General features: G+C 45.9%; 1 pseudogene; it reads right to left on the bottom strand.

Annotated features, from left to right (window-relative positions):
• Positions 1 to 1,695: 1,695 nt before the first annotated feature.
• The window catches only part of LOC116522727, a 38,608-nt pseudogene continuing 20,884 nt past the window's right edge, over positions 1,696 to 19,419 (bottom strand).

The raw sequence follows: 19,419 nt of genomic DNA, 5'->3' as shown, positions 1-19,419 counted from the left end.
AAATGAACTGTTGTAAGTTGAGGACTACTTGTGTAGGAAAACTTTGGGTTGACTGATCATTTACACAATGGGAACCATACAAGGACAAAATAAGCTTTATCCTCCCCTCTTTGCTTCATTAAACATGGAATTTGCCATCTGCTGTTATTCTGATGTCTAACAAACAGGCCTTCCTCATTTATGAGTGAATGTGAAAATAATAAAAGTAGGATGTATATCAAATAAATAAATAGGATTTCATGAGCTCCATCTCACTTCCTAACATAAGGTGGACTGAGTAGGATTCCAATTGGGATGACTCTGGGTGGGGCAGATAGGGTAAAAAAATGTTAAATGCAGATTAGATGTAGGGCAGATTAAAAGCATTTTATCAATTGGCAACTTCATGAAAAAACCCAATATATTTGCTGAGGATGTGTGGGTGCCTGAAACCATTTAATGTGAGCTTAGAATTTCTCAAGTCAGTGGCATTGTTGAAGTTCCTTTGAGGCTGGTGGGCAGGGGTCTTTCAAAGCTCACTTTGAGCTACTTCAATGTTGTATGGACCTCTGGGACATTTCACTCAAAAATAATTTCCCTAGATACTGGCCAATCTGATGGTAGATGAAACAGGAAGGCAACAGCCTGGCCCCCATTATGTCCACATAGTCCAACATCATTATTGATAGGAGCATGATTTGACCTTGTTGGGTATTCAGAACATTTGAGTTTAGGAACACGTGTTTTTCCAGAGCAAGTAGAAGCCTTGGGACCTCACCACAACATGGCTAGGAAATACAACCCCTACATCACACAAGGCAGTGCGATATGCAACCTTGAAGCTGTTGCTGCCCTCAACACCACCTATTAAAGGACGTTGTGTCAACAGCATAAACACCGTACCCTAAAAAAATTCAAAGTTTCTGTTGCAGACAATGACACTTGTGGTGAAGGAAGGCTGCTCAATCACCATTCAATTCTTGGCAACGTGAAGTAATGGTAGCTGGACAGGGATATCAAAAACACTTGCTCCTAGGCTAAAATTCAGGCAACTTCTATTGTTTAGTGCCAGTGCAGGATGACAGCTCCAATATACAGCCTTGCAGATGTTTATTATTTATTTTTGTTGTACTGACGTCAACTGGGGGTTGACCTTCTAGAACATTGATGGCTAACCTTTTCTAAAGGTGTAATAAAACTGTGTATGCAGGCTATTGCGCACATGCGTGTGCCCCCCAACCTTGCAGGTGCAACCCCAACCTACGCAAGTTACTCCCCTGCGGGGAGGGGGTGTCACCCTACCCAGGCTCCGAGGGTTTCCTGGAGCCTGGGGAGGGCCAAAACGGTCTCCCTCGGCCCTCCGAAAGGCCAACAATCATCTGGCCGGCATGCACACTGGAGCCAAGGGCTGTCATGCCAGCAAATAAGGCTCTGCATCCACCTATGGTACGCGTGCCATAGATTCGCTGTCACGGTTATAGAAGAATCAAATAGGGATAAAGAGGAAATGAAATCTCTATCAAGGAACCTATGGCTGTAATAATTCCCTTTGCTCCCCTCCATAAATATACAATTCATTATTATTTTAGAAAATGAAGTTTATTGAAGCAATTTATTAAAAGACAAATTTCAGCATGAAAGAATATGCATACTATTTTCATAGACACATTATTTTACCATCTACAAAAAAAACCCAGGTTCTCTGATGTTCTAAAGAACAATCTTTCTCATTTTATAGCAACTATCTGCAAATTTTCTTTACAGGCACTGCTGCATTACATACACAATGGTCTTTCGCAGCTTTTAATATTTTAATATTTCCAGATTTATTTAGCGGTCAAGCCAACTCTTTACCATGTTTAAGATCTCCCAAGCTAACAGTAGCACATCCTGCTCTTTGCAGGCAGAAAAGGCCTCATGAGGAATGGTGGGAAAAGGTGATATTTGGGATACTGTGTTACCTTGTCATCCACGCCGTGCTTCCTGAGCATCTCTATCTTCTCAGGGAGCTTAGCCAGCTCACATCCATAAGATGCTGCCTTGTCAGCCAGCTTTGGAAGAGAGAGATTCCTCTCAAGCTGCTTCCCTGATTGTACTCAACTGCTGTCAGTGTCTTCTCCATAGCTCGGAAAACCATATAAAGCAGCCATTCAGTGCTGCCATTTCCAGCAGTGTGGCTGCTACCTGCAGATCACATTCTGCTTGCCGGAGCCAACGCTTTGCCTCTAGGAAACAGTGCTTTGGCTGTGATCTTGAAGAGTTTGGTCCACTCTGGCGATAGTATGACCAGAAATTGTAATTGCTGCATCCTCCCCCTCCTTCTTCCTCCTCCACCACCTCCTCCTCTTCCAGGCGACCTTTGGCTGGTAAATTCATAGTGCTTCTGTTGATGTTGATGAGCTTGCTCATCCCATTGACTCCAAGTCTGAGAAGTTTCTACATGGGAATTGCTACTTTTGGATCCTCCACCGGAGCCATTTGACCACATTCCCTTCTCCATCTCCTTGATCTTTTCTTTAAGGTACTTGAAGAGTTCGTTAGCAGAATCTTCTTGACCGATTTTTCTGGGTGATAACGCAGATATAATCTTCTAAGGGCTTTCTTCTTCTCTCTTCTGAAAGTCTCCAAACTTGAGCTAGGCACTCATCTATCTCTTTCTTGACCTCGTTCAGTGGCCGTTGATGCCAATACTCATTCATATCGGTCTTACCAACTGGGCAGCATCAGTGGAACCTAGGGGCAGCATAACCATTTTATTTGAACTGGAGACTGGCTTATCTCTCTTGAAGTGGTACAAGTCATACGCAGTCACTTCTTCTTGCCGACCTCCTCCCAAGTCAATGCGGTATGTGTGTATTTGACCAGCACCATTTTCTCTGCAACTCAAGTACTTCAAGGACAACAGCATACAGGTAATGCTCGTTGGGTTGGGAAGAATCCAGGTAGCCCACATAATCTCCCTTCACAAAGGTATGCAGAATGCTCATATCCAGGCTGTCGTACCATTCCTCAGGGATGTCTTCTCCTGGAGGGGAAGGTCATAAGCCTTTAGGTTTGCCTGCTGACACAGGGGCACGCTGTGCTTCTCTAGGACTGCAGCAATATCTTTAGGTTCCTTGCAAACTAAAATCTCCATGAGAATCCCTGTAGCATTCTGATGAAGTTTTCTCCCAAAAGCATATTAACTCTTGACTTAGAACTGAGAAATATGGACTCCCTCTTCAGACTCATGTTTTCCTGGTGAGTAAGGTAAATCTTTGTCATGTCATCTGGCAATCTTGCAACATACACTGTCTTGACACGTTGAGTTCCTTCCAAACGTTCAGTGTTGTGGACCATTACAGTGAAGAGCTTTTCATAGCACACCACTTCTAGCTGATCTGGAGAGAAGAGTCCATCATTCATCTCTTCTATCTCTGTTGCACTCTGCCATTTCAGTAGTGCAATCAACGCATTCTGGAATTCAAGAGAAACCAGAAGTTCTTTGAGACTGTTCTGAAACTCACAATGTTCCTGATAGAAGCACAGTTTCAGAGAAGACTCTTCTAGTTGATCTTCAACAATGTTACGGAAATACGTGGGGCGAAGGTTTTTAGGTAGGAAGCACAGAAGTTTCCACTGCTATACTTGTCCGCTGATATGGAGCATTCAGAGAGATCGATCAGAAAGCGAAGTCTGTTTTTCAAAGCAAGGGGTTCTTGGCCAGATTGGTAGTGGCTAAATACTAAAGTGTTTGATGGATGTAACTTCCCATCAATGCAAGGGAGATAAAGTTCTTGAAGCTTTGTGAAATCTATTAGCTCTTTTGCTTCTTCCAGGAGCTGGAAGAGGAACTGAGTAGCTCTGAGTACTGCTTTAGAAAGATTGGGTTGCAGTTTCATCCGTTCTGTAGTCTCTTCATAGATCCTGGCCAGAACGCTGGCATAATGAGATGGTTGCCTCAGTTTGCACTCCAAACTTCTCAAAGAGATCTATATATGACCCTAACTGGACGGCAGTACGTAGAGGTATGGCCGAAAGTCATCTGAGCGCTGCAGATGGACCACCACATATTCTGCCTCAACTACTTCATTATCATTTGTCAGTATCACAGGAAGTCCTCTAAGGGAATTCACATCTATTTCTTTCTCATCTGAGAGGAATCTATACATTAATTTTAGAACTTCTGCCCGGGTTTCCTTTTTTTCTAGGGTATCACAGGTCACTTGACATACATTGCTCAAATTTTTCAACACCAATTCGGTAGGTAATTTGCATATCACTCCGAGTTTTTGAAGAACATCCTGCTCTTTTTTGCCTACATATTCATCAAAAGAGAAAGTAACTGCTGATGTCCAAAAGAGTTCAAGAGGTGTTGAACAGTACAAAGACCATGGGGTGCCACTGGAGCGTTGTAAGGAACGTATGGCAAGTGAAGCCTACAGAGTTTATCATTGATGACACGTGGTACAAGGAAATGGATCTTGGAGCAATTTTGCCAGGAAGGAATTAGACAGCTCATCTTCTTTTCTGGAAAAGAGGTATTTCAAGAGTGTTTTACTTTTTTTTCTGACATTTTTAGAAGTGGCATCACTGCTGAATGCCTCTTGTTCAACCTGGGCTGCACATTTTAAAAAATCGTCCTCAGAAAACCACGTCTGCAAGCCCAGGTGCAATAAAAAACCCTTCACGTCCCATGTTTTGATTGGACGCAGTGAATCATAGATTGGCCGGTGGTACAAATCGAGCGCCCAATCCCAACTCTTTAAAAATGTCACCATCCTGGTAGAAGTATGATACAAGACGCAGCACATTGTCCTTATCCCGAATGAAGGCAAAAGACTTGAATGTTGACACCACAGCTGCTTTATGAGTCTTGTACTCTTCATCATACTCTGATTTGATGCTGAACAGCAACTTCAAGGCTTCCAGTACTTGGGCTTCAGAAGACTGGTACCCTAGGCAAAATCTGCATAAACTGTTGGAAATCATTCAATTCTTCAATATCCAAGCACTTGCTCACACTTCGATTCCAAAAGGTGGTCCTTCAGTAAAACAGTCCTTGCATCCATTTCATAAAGTTCCATAAAGTTCTCACAGAGCTTTGGATTTTTGGATACCAGGCGATACACTTTTTCATATGAAACTAATGATACATGTTTTCCTTGGTATGTCTCAAATACAGGCAAAGCTTTCAGTTTTGCTAATGATCCTCGATTATTTAGCTTTTCAAGATCCCCACAGAGGGAACTCCAAGAGAAAAAGAAAATCCAAGGGTTCAAGTCTATCCCAGTATAAGCTACTGGGATAGACAATTGTTCTAGTACTAGCCATAGGGTCTCCAATCTTTAGCAGCTCTGGATTGATGCAGTGTACACTCAAACGCTGGAGGCAGCAGGGAGGAATCTATTTTGGCAAAGCCCAGTTTATGAAGAATTTAACAAACTGGGCTTAAGTTATTAGGCATCAATGTACCAAGGGATTCAAGAGGAATCAACTCACTGGAACCATGGACAGGGAGCAGAGGGCACCCTCTGAAGAGGGCATGAATTTTCAAATACTGGTTCATTTTTTCCTTCTTGGGACACAGATTTGATTTTCAAAGAACTTCCACACTTCCTCTAACCAGCTCCTCTGGCTTTGGTGATCATTGCCCCAGCTATCCATGGTCAGCATCTCCTGGATGTAAGCCACAGATTCATCGTAGAGTAAATTCCTTCAGGAACCCATTTTATAGACGCTGATTTACAAAGGTAGAAAAGCAGTGCTGCCGATGTTGGAAAGCTCAGAAACCAGATATTCTCATAAACAGGTTCTTGTTGGCTGAAACATCTCAGTATTTTGTCATTGGGTCACCAGTAATGGAAGTCCTTCCACGCAACTCACATCATCAGGACCCAAACCACTTAGAGAAAAGGTTAGGAGAGCAAGCAGTTGGCACGATTCTTTAGAGCGTCTGATTTAGAGGGCATGGTAAGACATTGAGCAGACTTTTCAAAAATTGACAGAGGGAAGGAGAATTGAGAGTCAGTACATCAATTTCTGCATGACAAATTGCTTATGTATTCTTGTAGCTGTTTAAAGGCAGGGATCAAGCTCATACCCAGCTCCTGTAGAGTGCGCTCAAGAAGTTTCATCCTCTATTCTCTCCTCCAGGAAATAGGGGTCTCTATTGGAATCCTCTGCTCTGGGTGCACTCCAACACACACTTATCGTTTCACTTACTGGTCCATTTTTGTAATTAACATTTTCTGATAGACTGGCAACAATGAAGCCGGTCTTTGTGAATCAGTTTATACAGATGGATCACTAGGTGCTGCCAAACAGGGGCTACATCCTTGGTCACAATTGGGAAATAGTGCAAATATTTCAAGCAAGATGATCAGTACAAGCCTTCAGTGTGTAGAATTTCAATGGCTCCCTCCCCAGTGTCTGGCACAGGTTTTTAAGTACTGGCCATATAGAGGGGCCAGCAGAACTGCATGAGTAACTTATTCCAGGTTGAACTGACAATCCTCTTCACTGAGGTCCTTCCGCAAGTCACGCCGAGCCGAATCAACAGCAAAGTTCCCATTGACATGGATGGGAAGGCCTGTCCTTCCTGGCAGAGGCAAGGTGCAGAAAGCCCTCCCACATGCTTCTCTATTAAGACAGCAGCCACACCACCATAGGGGAGGAGCATGCCCTCTATGGTCTCTGTGCTGTCCATTCCAATTTGCCTTCCAACCCACCAGGTGCTGGCTATCACACGAGAGATTAGTGCTGATCTTCATTTTGTAGAAGACAGTGACTGGTTTGCTCATCTCCAGGCCTCCTGCTGCAGCTGCCTGTTGCAGATGCTTCTGGTACTCCAGCCTCCCAGTCTCCCCTCCTTCAGTTTCAACCCGCAACAATTCTTTGGGACTCGTGTCTTTCTCCTCCATTACAGAGAAAACTACAGTGCGGATGTGATTGAGGAACATCATGAGGCATTCTGCATCTTCTTTAAGAGCCTCCAGCATATTCTCCATATATTGTCTCAGACACTGAATTCTTGCAAATTCGAGAGGTGTCCGCCCCTGCAGGAGTACGCAGGGGCAACCGGAAAAGTGTGCCCTGTTTCAGCTCAAACACGTCAGGCAAAAAGGTGTCATAAACATCCAAAAAGGTATCTCTGAAATCGTTTGTGAGGTTGTACTGTGCACCAGGTGAGACCTCATCGGATTCTGGGAGGTAAAGTATGTGGGGTCAAAGACACATAGTGTTCTATCCCCTGTGACAAACGCAGGCAGTCTGTCAAATGGTAAACAGTGTTGATCCCAGACCGTATTTTCCTACAGCATCCTGCCTTCCTCCTTTGCCGCCACAGCCTAGCGCTGGATCCCCTCAATATCGCTCATTTGGAAGGTCCGTTTGTTATAGATGCAGAGGGCTGGGCCTGGAAGGGACTTCCACGCATCGCTGAAGACACGCTCTGTTGGATGCTGGCGCGATCCCAAAGGAAATGGATGACGCTCGCACCAGAATCGGCAGCGTTCTGCAGCAGCTCCTTTAGCACATCCTGTGAAAAGGAATACTCCCGGAGGATGTTAGACAAACGGGTACACAGGTCTTCCTTAGCTCCAAAATGTGTGCTCCAAAGAGAAGGCGTCAGGATCCGGCACCTCTCCAAAGCACGGTGCTTTGAGGTCGACATGCCGCAGCGCACAGCAATTTCTCGTGGAATCCTATGATGGCAGAACGGTGTTCCACTCTTACGTGGGAGCCATGGAGTATCATCAAAAAGCATCTTAGGCAATTGTCGTAGGATTTTTGTCCTGGTCTGGGAAAAACATTTTCTGGGACAAGTAGAAATCCAGTGGTTGATTTTCTGGCAAAACTCCAGCAAGCCCTGCATTGATCAAACTAAGTACAATTATTAGTTGCTCTACAGAAAGAGGCTCTCCAGCTGCATCCTTGGCCAGGGTTTCCAGGACAGAAGCATAATCATCCAAGGTAAATATGTCACGCAGACCGATACACTCCCACAGATTCTTTTCTTGCTGATACTCCTCAGGCAATTTGAAGAGGTATGGCGTAGCATCAAAAGCCAGATTGTGAGCCACTTTACACACCGGCACAAACCCAGCACTGACCAGGACGAAGGGGAACATCTGTGCCCTTTGCGCACCTCTACTCTACTTTGATTGTTCTGGACTACATCATTCAGAAAAGCATAGCAACTTTGTACCATCTTAGCCAGCTTTTTCTTAGAGAGAGCATTGGAACAAAATGACGCCTTCTCCAGTTGCTTTAGCACTGTACCTACAGGTGGTTTGCATTTCACTCCTAGGAATTCCATTATCTCCGTAGAGAGCTTGGCGCTTTCCCCAAGAGCTTCCTTGTCCAGGATTGGTTCAATCAGATGTACCAGGAATACTGCTTGTGGTGGTAAATCTCACTGGGACAGCAGATTTTATGCATATTCCCAGGAAATACTGCCGGCAAAAAAGGGAATATCTCTAAACAAACCTGGGTAGTATTTCCGTAACTTTCCTGGAGATGGCCATCAAGGAGTTCCAAGATGCAGCAGATTCTCCGGCATGCTTTGTCAGGGTTCTGATGCCACAAAGCTTCCACAGTTCGGGCTCGGCTGATCAGTTCCTCCATTGCCACCCAATCTTTGGTCATGCCAAGTTGTTCCAAGCGCGACAGCCTCTCCGGCTTCAGAAACTCTTCACCCATAGGAAAAGCAGCCATCATCAGGACCGTAGAGAGGTGCCACACGGCCCCTTGGGTGTACAAGTTCTTTAATAGTTTTCAGCGTTTTATTTGGAGTAGTAGGGATGCAAGGAAGGGACTTCAGGCGCTCATTCACCCGTGGCATCGTTCATGTCTAGGGCATGAAGAATCAGGGGCATTACGATCAGGGCACTGCAAGCTTAGCAAGATTGGGTAAAACAAGCTCCCGAAGGAACCGTGCCCAATTATAAGTGTTTAGCATTGAGCTGTTTCCCGAGGTGTAGATTTTGAAGCTTGATTTAACTTTCTCTGGAAGAGAAACTGCAATCTGTGGTTCTGGTAAGAGTAACGAGAAGGCTCTGACTGCTGTAGAACTCAGTTGCGTCTCCAAATGATATCGTCATCCAAAATGCAAGCATGATTAAGTGGGCGCCATTTTTGTCCATCAGAGAAGAGAGCTGGCTGCTCCCCATTTACCTCCATCAATTAGTGCTTGATAGAAGGCTTTGGCTACTTCACTGAAAGGATCCTTTATACTGTATACATCAGGCCAAAAATCATAATACTTAGTCCTCCAGCAGTTCTTGTTTGTACATGTCTCGGAGCTGAGTTAGTGCCCCAAGCAATGCAGCTGCCACCGAATCTCGTAGCAGTGCTGTGTTCCACTGGCCCTTTTCTGTAGTGTGCCAGAGTCCTTTGCGATTGCTAAGCACAGCGAAGGGGGCTGTGAGATGCAGTGGGAGACCTGATTCAATGGAAGAGGTAAGAAGCAAAAGACACGGCCTTTAAAACCACTTATATCTGGGAGCCATCGTCCAACGTGGTACTAGGCCGTATTGGCAAGGCTACCCTAGCAGAAGGCGGCAATAATGGGTACCCTTTTGCCTTCCCTTTCTGAATAGTTCCTTGGCTTGTCCATTAGCTGAACATGAATGGAGCAGAAAATGCTGCGTGTCCACAGCTGACCGCCATGTTGTTCTCAATTGTATAATAGGAAAGCCCACCTCATTCAGTACTTCTCTGCTTACTATCGCCAGTGGCTGGACAGCTTCTGGAGAACTGGAACCATGTGCAAGGCAGGAGAGTGATAGCTCCTGCACATTGTGTAGGAAAATCAGCAGGTACTGGGACATCTCCTGGAAGCCAGTTTCTAGTCCTTTGATCCGCATGCGTCCAAATGGCTCAGAGCAGATCTGAGATTCTTTGGCCTCCTGTTCGGGATGCGGAAAGGCAAACGGATCAGAGTGCCTTGATATTTCTCCCCATTCGACATCCAAAGATCCCTCTGAAGGGCCCAAATTGCTCTGGAAACGAAGCGGCGACTTTGGAGGTTAATTCAAACGGATGCCCGGGTCGGGCTGAACCACAGATATGTTTTGGAGATGGGTGATATTGGGATCAAAGATGAGGATGGTGTGACCACTGAGAAGGAAAGGCACATCAGTCATGTGGTAGACAGTGCAGAAACCTAGGCCAAAGCGGCCGATCTTGTCCTCCTGGTGCTCCTTGGTGGCAGCACCTAGTTTGGTAATGTTGGAGAAATCTGCCTCAGTAAACAGTGCATCGTTCTGTGCCCAAAGGGCTGGGCCTTGGCAGGCAGCCATGCCAGGATCCAGAAGTCCTTTAGTAGTGTCATGTTGCCGGAAGTCTATTAAGAAGCGGCAAGTCCGAGCCCCAGCATCTTCGGCATTCTGCAGCAGTTCCTGAAACACGTCAGCATCCTGGCTGTACTCCCGAAGGGATGTTACGGATCCGGAGAGTGATGGGCTCTGAAGGCCCCCAAGCTTCGAACAGTTCTAAGCCTGACAACTTGGTACTCAGCATCTCCACTCCAAAGAAAGCAGCTGTGGCAGAAGAAACAGATTCATGCACCGAAAAAGGGTAGGTCTCCTCCCAAATCAGCAAGGTGGGCACGATCCATGTCACAATACAGTGCTGAACTGGCAGGGCGAAGAGCAAAACCAACCAAGCCTACGCTTTGCACAGGTATAAGCATTTCTTCTCCCCCGTGATAACTTTGATTGCTAAGCCGTCCAAGGCAGTGATGAAGAGGAATATTCAGCCTGCGTACCCCCTTTTGGTCTGGCATTGATTTGTTGTGCCAACTTACGAAGACGCCCGGTCTACATCTTCCTCGCTGGGTGACTGCTGGACACCCCATTTTGCAAAAAGCAGGCCTGTATTTTTGGAAGTCAGGAGGAACTCGTGGCATCAGGAGCGCAAATCCAAATCGTTAGGAAGGACAGTACCACATCTGCTGGCCACGAAGCCGTTCCCATTCACACTGAAGGGCATGAGGGCGGATGTTGGAAATTACAGAGATTCTGTTGCATGTGTTGATAGATGTTACACAACCGTTCAGATTATCCGGGGAGTCTCTCTAGAGCAATAGGCTTGTACCAATTCCGCTAAGTTTTCCATCACCTTTTCTGGAGGCGGTGAACATTCCAGCCCAATTTTCTGCAGCGTGGGGCCAAAAAGCATTTGTCAGTCCCATGACCTGTCCTACAAGAGCTGCATACTTCTCTGAGCGGATTGATTCAGGTGCTAGGAAGACTCCAGCTGGTCCACGTTTAGAGGAATTGATGGCAGGGACCCAAGGCAGGGACCTCAGCTGCTTTAGCATCTCAGGAGAGAAGCGCGACAGTAGAGGACTCTCGTTGCAAACCCGGATAAGGGCCTGGGATTTTGCCTTGGCAGTTGCCGTTTCACTTACATTCACTTCCTGTGCAGCGATTATTGCATCTGCTGGAGAGACAGCACCGAGCTCCGATTTCAGACCCAGCATACGAAGGATTCGCAGCACTGCTTGCTCCTGAAAGGGCCCTTTGGGAAAGCAGCTGGGTCTTAATAAAGCCAGCAAGGTGTGGTTCTCTGGGTCATAGAGATGACAGGGAGGGAGCAATTTTGTCGATCCGCAATCCACAAATGGAAGATCCCGGCACAAAGCTTGTAATTTTTGGCTCTGGTGAAAGAGTGTGTCTCCATTGTGCAGTAACCACAACATGAATTGCTTGGCATCCTCAGCCCGATTGGCATAGGACCCCTTCTTCATTGCTTGGACACACAGCAGGCACAGATCCTGCGTCCCCAGAAGCTTTCCACGGATTTTGAAAGCAAGCTTCGTTCAGCTTCATTGCGACACAAGAGCACAGGCTCCGGGTCAGGAGATGGGTAGGCACTGGTGGAACCAAAGTCTTTTCTAAAGCCAAATAATCTTGGGCTGATACCAAGCCTGGCTTGGGAGGAGGAAGAAGAGAAGGCATCTTGAAGAACAGTGGCAAATTAGTGAGGACTTCCGATATCTTTTCGAGAGAATGAGGCAGCCGTAGAGAAAAAAGCACTCAAATTTTCAATTTGGCAGGCCGACAAACATGTCAGGTGGTTTTTTACATCTGCTAACCCCAGATGGACAAAGGCTTGTAATACATTGCTAGGTGTGGGCTCTAGAACATATTCTTCCAGCTGGTGGTGGGACCAATTGGAGTCCCCATTTCTGGATCACGGTGCAGCCCAACACTTCCAAAATACTAGCCACCGCATCTGTCAAGCACTGCCCATTATGCCTCTGGAATATGAGGGTGGGTTGAGGCAAAATCCGAGCCAACTGAATGCTACCAAGAGAACTGGAGAGAGGAGTCAGTGGTATGATTGGGCATCCCTTGAAGGGCTCCAGGGAAGAAGCATGGCGTGTCAGGAAAGTCCAGAAAGCAAAAAGCCACTCAAAGGGAGGTTCGTCAGGGTGCGCACCGGGCTTCCAAATAACAGGAACAGACTTGCTGTTCACCCAATTTCTTGGGAGAGCTCCAGGAAGAATCTTCTCAATGATGGCTCGATTCAAGGAGACCAGATTTTTGAATAGCCCTAGAGAGACAGGAAAGACACAAGGATCAATACCAATGTTTGTGCATCTCTGTCAGAGGAATGTCAATGGAGATTCCCAGTCATCCAGGGCCACGGTTGTCTCAAAGGTGCTTTTTCAAAAGGCAGCTGGAGGAAGAAATGTTCCCACTCCTTCAAGAAGTCTCATCCGTTCCGACTGGATGGTGGGGAAGATGGAAGGATTCGTTCTGAAGTCAATTCTGGTTAGTTCTCACTTCAGAATTAATCTTTCTTTCCTCCCCCACCCTCCCAATCCAATCAGAACTGATGAAGCTTGAAGCGAAACATCTTCTTCAAGGAGAAAACAAAGTCCCATTGCCTTTTGAAAAAGCACCTTTGAGACATCTCAGCTGGAGCTAAATAGCTACAGAAGTATTTTTGGTCTGGGATAAAGGCTCTACTGCAGGGGTCTGTGAATGGCCTGAGATCACACTATTGTGGGGTCCTTGGAGGTCTCTTGACACGATTGTTTTCCCCACAGACATTTCATTACCCAAGTAGGTAACATCTTCAGTGCCCCAAGGACCCCTTAGCACTAAGAACCTACAGTTCAACCCTGAGCTACAAATATTACCTTCTATAGGTACCCCACTATTTTCCAGCTAATTGCAGCTGATGATTCCACCAAGCCCACAATTTCATTTACCCACACAAGCTCCTTTGACACATCAAGGCCTTGATCATAAAAGGAGTGGTCTATGTCATCGGACATGTATACGTCCAGAAGGGTCTCCCAAGGCAAACAGGCCATGATGGATGTACCAGACTAGTACCAATCACATCTTCCAACCCACATAGGACCAACTATTCCTTCCACATGCCAATACAACCTCAAAAACAGCCTTCATTCTCTGTAGGCTGTAGGGCAACTACCCAGGGGTGGGCTGCTGGGGGTTTGCAGGGGTTCGGGAGAAACTCTAGCTAAGATTCTGTGCAGTTTGGACAACTCCCAAATCCCACTCCTGGCTGGCCCCGCCACACACACACCTCCCAGGAGTCCCCACATGACCCAATTTGGATGCAGGTATGTGCAGGGTGTGTGCAGAGGCTCGGGGAGGGTGAAAAATGGGCCTACTGGAAGTTCAGGAAGGCCGGAAACGAGCCCGTTTCCAGCTTCCAGAGCCTGAGAACGTTTTCGCCCTCCCAGACGCTAGAGAAAAGCCTCCAGAGCCCGGGGAGGGCAAAAACACCCCAACCCCATTGGTGCAAGAGGCCGAGTAGGAGACGTCCACCATGGCCATGTCCACCCAGCAACCAGACAGAGAACCCCTTGCTAAAAAAATTTAAGCCCACTCCTGGAATTACTCACTGAAGCAACAAGACCTGCCCGAACACAGAGGGTGTTAAGACATCAGCAAGTATTGCAGGCCCAATTGGCAAAAGAAAGCTCAGGATTGTATTGGTTGGAAACATGCGGAAGAGGCCTTCATCCTGCAGTGGCTAAAATGATGATGATTGATGACAGGAGGAGGAGGAAGATTCTAACAGGAGAATGTGGATGTGCTGTTGGAATGTGAGTAGCACTTTTACATGCACTCTATGCCTGGTCCAAAATGGATCTGACAGTCTCACATACTTAAAGGACCTCTGAAGGCAGTTTGTGGCCAGAAGTCAAAGCATCTAGTTGACTCTATAATTGCCAGAAAGAGTCTTTGACTTCCTTCAGGAGGAAGTTTCATTTGCTCTTTGTTTTCTATCGGAAGAAAATCCTTAATCCCAGGAAGACAAATCCTCTGCCTTACAGAACCACAAAAAACAGGAAGGAGAATGATTTCCTGCTTCTACGTGCACCAGTAAGTCAGGTGTATCCTACACTGAGCAGCAATTGCAATGTGGAAAGGCTAACTGTCATTCTTATACGGGAGGCCTGTCAAACTGGTCACCCGTGGGCTGGATGCATCATGCGCAGGCCATGCCCACCCCTGGGCCACAAAGGCAAAAAATGTTGTGATGTCACAATATTTCACATGATATGATCGCGTTGACCCCTGTGTTCTAGGGCAGGGGTCTCGAACCTTGGCAACTTTAAGATTTGTGGACTTTAACTCCCAGAATTCCTTTGCTGGCTCAGGAATTCTGGGAGTTGAAGTCCACAAGTCTTAATGTTGCCAAGGTTCGAGACCCCTGTTCTAGAGGATGGTATCTCAGAGGGCAGCTGGTTGCTGTGTCCACATGGGCATGCTTCATATTCTCCTTCAGGTATATTCAATTAACTCCATCTTCTGCAACAATATCCCACTGATGGTGGGAGCTGCTGTCAACTCGATAAAACTGTACCCAATGACTCTAATGGGATGTAACAATTACCTCAACGAACATGAATGAGAGCCACAAACCAAGACAACACTACTATTGTTTTAGTTGTAGCTCTTCTTTCTATTCCTCAAAGTTATTCTCACAGACCATTACACTCTTGTCTCTGAGGGGCTCACATATGGAAAGATAACAACTTACCTTTTTTGGCAATTGCTTCTAAATGGTTTCAGCAACACAGGATTTAGATCTTTGGGAAGAAATTGATTGGCCAAACAAGGCAAGAGGATTCTGCAAAATCAAGAGAAAGTTTCTATAAATAAACTGCAAACTACTCAGAAGGCCAAGAAAATGGGTCTTACTCTCTATATTTTAATGTTGTAAATACTACACAGGCCCATCAAACATTAAGGTATTAATCTTTGACACTAGCTGCCAGCACCCTGGATGATGTCTGTTTCCCTGGATGTCTTCTTCCATCTTTTTCTAAACAAACAAGTGCGTTTTCAATTTTCTACAAGCCAGCTACCATTCTTACTACCTGTTCTATCTGGGGCCTAGCAATATATTTACAAGTTAAAATGCGACAGTTTTCCATTTAATTTTCTTTGCTTGCAACACAAGGTATTTTAGGAAAGTACATTCCCTAAAAGATTTAGAGTGTGGCATTTTTAAATGCCTCTGTTGACACTGAGCTTCGGCTACTCTGGAACAAATCAGTAAAGTTTTTCTTTCCTTCATAATTAAAGCATTTTGAATTTCTATCTTGACAGGATTCAATCTGACTTGATTCAGATAATCAAATCAGGAGCTACAGTGTGCTGAAGGGGGAAGAAAGCTGAAGACAACATTAGACTATTGAGGGTGGATGGGATGGAGGGAGGGTGGATGCTCACCTGGAAAAGTCAGGATTCTCAACATATACAATCTCTCCAGCATCTCCAAAGTGGGTGCAGTGCCCCTTGGCTGTTGGAAGTAGGGGCAGATCCTTCAGTTCCAGGTAACATCCACCTTCAACCAAATATTCCAGCAACAATCTTTTCTCAGAATTGGTGAGACAATTCCAGATTTTGGTAGCATGTTTCAAAGCTCCTGCCACAAACTTGGGTGTGGCCTCCTGCAGTACTGTCCCATCTTTTGCACCCAGTACCAAGGCTTGACGCACATGAGGGGGGCAGCTGCCAGCGGTGATCCTGCCAAAAGGAGGGCCTTCTCCAACACCATACCTATAGCCTTATCCAAGACGGCCCTTGGCAAGAAGACGGCTTCAGAAGGAGGGAGCAAGCGAGGCTCCCCCTCTCCAACCCTCACCAAGAGTTTCATGTTCCTTAACCTCTGGCATATTTCAGTTACTAAAGGCTTGTACCGGAGTTGTTGGCTATGAGTTGGGTCTGGCCATGCACCATATGGGTCACCTGGACAGGAAGTGGCCAGCACAACCATTTGGCAATAAGCAACAGGCAGCATCTCCTCCATCAGTACGTGGTTCCAGCGGCCCTCAGCCCCCCGTGCCTGGGACCCCTCCTCAGACCACTGCACATGCCTCCTGTCATCGGTGAGTTGAAAAGGAGCACTGATGTGCAGTGGCAATCCAGTGACGTTTTCCTCAGTGGCTGGGAGGGGCAAGACACAGCTAAGGCGCCCAGTGCATCTGTCTTGCAACAGTAGGCCAAGGATAAGGCTGGTTTGGATTTCACCTTCTCAGCTAGGTCCCACAATCCTTGGAGGGCATCTCTGTTTGCTTCGGCTGACAATACAAGCCACTCACAGCTGGCGGCTTTAGCAACCCCAGTTCCTTGCAAAGCAAGTGTTTTGATGCAGCCACTGGTCTCCAATGTGGCGCCAAGACTATAATCGGCAAATATTTCCGAGATATTTCTATTGCTACCATGGTTAAGAGATGCCTTGGTTGGTTTTGGCGTGTCTTGAATAGCATTTGACTCACAATATGGACGAGTTGAGACATCAGCCTTTAGCAGTTCACAGATGGCACCGTCGGACCCAACTATGCCCAGGGTCAGTTTCTGGATGTTCCTGAGAAACAGCAAGCTAACAGGGGCATCATTTAAGAACGAGTGCAGCAGTTCCTGCACCCGTTGTGGACTGTAGATGTTGTCTGAGATCTTGGAAGGGCTCTGTCGAATAGGAAAGCGAAAGAGGGTGCCAGGAAAGTAGCCCTCGACTGCTGGGCAAGGTTTCCCAAGGGATTCCAGTGTTGCCCAGAATGGCTGGAATTGATCAGATGCCTCCTCCCATTCCTCTATATTCCACAGCTGACCGCCTTCCTCTAATGCCGTTTGCTGTGTGTCCAGCACTCCCAAAAACTCACCAGAGAGAATTGATGGAAAATCTGAAGGATGAGAAGGAAAGAAATTTAACTTCACAAGCACGAGAGGAACACTCCTACTTCAATTGCTTTCCTCCGTTCTTATTTCAGTCCCTATTAGTCAGTAGTAGCAGCTGCCTTACTTTATCTTAGACCTTTAACAACGTTGCACCCAATTAATACTTGGACCACGAGGAAATATTGATGTCGTAGACCAGATAACCAGGCAATGTACCCCAAGAACCGTCAAGTGATTGTGGTGGGGCAACATTGTGTAAAACAAAATTGAAAATGGCAGGGAATGGCAAAGGTTAATCATCATTGGATTGTTACCAAGCAAAGAGCAAATGCATTCAGCAGGGTTAATTTCATTCTACAGCCATGTCCCAAACGTGTTTTTCCAAGAGCCAACTGCACTTTCTACTTTTTCTTTGAAGACGTTTCGCTTCTCACCCCAGAAGCTTCTTCAGTTCCCTTCTTGGATGAGAAAGTGAAGCATCTTCAAAGAAAAAACACGAAGTTCAGTTGCTTTTTGAAAAAGCACCTTTGGGACAACTATCACCTGGATGACTGAGAACCTCCATAGATATTTAGCTGTGCATTCTACAGCTGTGTTTCTCAACCTTGGCGATTTTAAGATGTGTGGACTTCAACTCCCAGAATTCCTCAATCAGCATGCGCTAGCTGAGGAATTCTGGGAGTTGAAGTCTACAAGTATAAAGGGGCCTAGATTGGAGACCCTGGTATAGAGTGTCTTCGCTTTACTGGGTGCCCACATATCACATTAGATTCTAACAGCCATTACTTTGAGCTAAATCAAACCTGGCAAATAACATTAAGGCTTACCTTATTTTTTAAAGTATAAAATGCACCTTTTTCCCTCAAAAAGAGGGTAAAAATCTGGGTGCATCTTATACACTGAATACAGCATTTTTGGCCCACCGAAACCCCACCCCTTTGCAAAAATGGATGTGCAGAGGGTTTGTGAGGCTTGCAAAATGCTCCTGAGGGCTGGGGGAGGCTTAAAAGAGTAAAAATGGGCCATTCCCTCACCAGCCCCCAGGAGCACTCTACAAGCCTCACAAACCCTCTGCACACCCTTGGTTTTTTTTGCGAAAAATGGTCTGTATTTTGCTCATTCCTTCCCTCTCCCCCAGCCCCCAGGAGCACTCTACAAGCCTCCCAAAGATCTGCACGTCCCCCGCTTTTTTGTGTGTGCAAAAAATGAGGTGTGCTGAGGGTTTGGGAGGCCTGCAGAGTGCAAAAACTTTTTTATCATGGTGCATCATATATTCTGGTGTGTCTTATAGTCTGAAAAATACGGTAGTTCCCTATACAAACCGTATTGCACTAAAACAGAGGCATTACATTCACAGTAAACTACAATTGGCTGGATTTGCACAAATCAATAAATGATAAGCCATAATTGATAAATCAGGCAGCACAGTGTGATTTGTTTGGTTTTAACCTATGGTTAAGGCAATGTACGAAGCTAAACATTAGAGGATACTTTGACAAAAAAACAACAACTCCTCCCTTGTCTAAAATATTGGGAATGTGTCTTGCTGGATTTCATATGCACAAAGCAAGCACAGGACTCCATTTTCTCAAAACACTTCAGAATTTTGGCAGTGGTGGTCAAACTATGCACAAGGAATTATTTTCAGAAATGTCTGTTGATTTTGAAATTTGCTCTCTCCTAAATCAAGCCATGCAGAGCTACTCACCAGTAATATGGTAGACAGAATTGAAGCCTAAGCCGAATCTACCAATAGTAGACGGATCATCTTCCTTATGACTGATGCCAGGACTTTTGATCCCCTCCCAGTCATCCTCAGTGAAAATGCCATTATTGTAAGCCAGAAGTGCAGGTCCTAAAAGAGAAAAACGTGAACTTAAACATAGTCCTTTGTAAGAGATTACAGGGTCAAAAAAGGGCGCTTATTTTTTGTAGCATTCCACCTTCAAAAGTCATTTTCCCAGGCCACTTTTGCCATTTTCCAGCCCCTCTATCCCATTCACTCCTCTTCTTCATTTCCGCCAACTTCTGAATGCTTCACGTCTGCAGGGAATTCCAATAGGGCAGTCAATGTTCCCTCCAACCAATCACAGAACATAAACTGACATTCAGTTAAGGCTCCACCAACCCCACCCCAAACTATCAAAACTCCTTCTTAAGAGCCGTGGTGGCTCAATGGTTAGAATGCTGCACTGCAGCCTACTTCTGCTGCCTGCCGGCTGCCTGCAGTTCGGCAGTTCGATTATCACCAGGCTCAAGGTTGACTCAGCCTTCCAACCTT

This window comes from Thamnophis elegans, chromosome Z, assembly GCF_009769535.1.
Source record: "Thamnophis elegans isolate rThaEle1 chromosome Z, rThaEle1.pri, whole genome shotgun sequence".
In the NCBI taxonomy this organism is placed as follows: domain Eukaryota; kingdom Metazoa; phylum Chordata; class Lepidosauria; order Squamata; family Colubridae; genus Thamnophis; species Thamnophis elegans.
The sequence above is the reverse complement of the archived record's forward strand: the minus strand, read 5'-3'. Positions and strand labels throughout refer to the sequence as shown.